This window comes from Bos indicus, chromosome 17 (genome assembly GCF_029378745.1).
Source record: "Bos indicus isolate NIAB-ARS_2022 breed Sahiwal x Tharparkar chromosome 17, NIAB-ARS_B.indTharparkar_mat_pri_1.0, whole genome shotgun sequence".
NCBI lineage: Eukaryota > Metazoa > Chordata > Mammalia > Artiodactyla > Bovidae > Bos > Bos indicus.
The window spans coordinates 7,779,158-7,779,952 of NC_091776.1; the positions used below are offsets into that span (position 1 = coordinate 7,779,158).

At 38.1% G+C, this 795-nt stretch overlaps 1 non-coding gene across 1 annotated transcript; it reads left to right on the forward strand.

Annotated features, from left to right (window-relative positions):
* The first annotated feature begins 414 nt into the window (after positions 1-414).
* On the forward strand, positions 415-487 carry TRNAE-UUC (transfer RNA glutamic acid (anticodon UUC)). The gene has a single exon. It is a non-coding gene; the product is annotated as a tRNA-Glu (tRNA).
* Positions 488-795: the final 308 nt, after the last annotated feature.

Consider the following 795-nt stretch of genomic DNA (forward strand, 5'->3'; position numbering starts at 1 on the left):
CTGTAACAATAACAAAAAATTGACATAAGCTGTTTATCCAACAAGACATGCCTATAGCCTTTTCAAAGCCCTCTCCAGAGATTAATGTCCTTATTCAATCTAGCAACAACAGACTTCCCACTGATACATCTTTACAGATAAATTTATTTTTAATTTGTTTATATTTTGATGTATTTTTGAACTTAATACACTAATAAAAAACACATAGTAATATATTACACATTTGTTTTTCAAAGCTGTTTTGACAGCCACGTCTCAATGTGATTGGTTTCTCTTGTAAATCTGTGTATTTTATCTCTTTGCATTAAAAAAAAATCATTCTGAAAGAGATCACTAACTTGATCAGTTTGCCTCTAGAGTGCCAACAGGGCCCATGATACACCTATAGGGTTAAGTATACTGGCTTTGGGGAATTTCCTGGAAGTCCAGTGGTTAGGACTCGGCACTTTCACTGCTGAGGGCCCAGGTTCAATTCCTGGTCAGGGAACTAAGATTGCACAAGCTGCTCAGGGCAGCCAAAAAAATATATATAAGTTCCTGTTGTCTATGGCTTGATCATTTCTGAAAGAAAAAATGGGACTCCTTGTCCAGGCCCACAATCATGGACCATCAAGTTTCCCTGAACTTGTTCCTAAGTAGAATCCAGAGGATTCTAATAAATAATTTAACAAAACAAAGCACCGGCTTTGGAGCTGCATCTCAAGGTAGAAACTTCTAGGAGACACAGTAGGCACAATATCATTTCTTCTCCGTACAGAACCGTGGGGTCTTGCACACGGTTGTAAGGACTGAGGA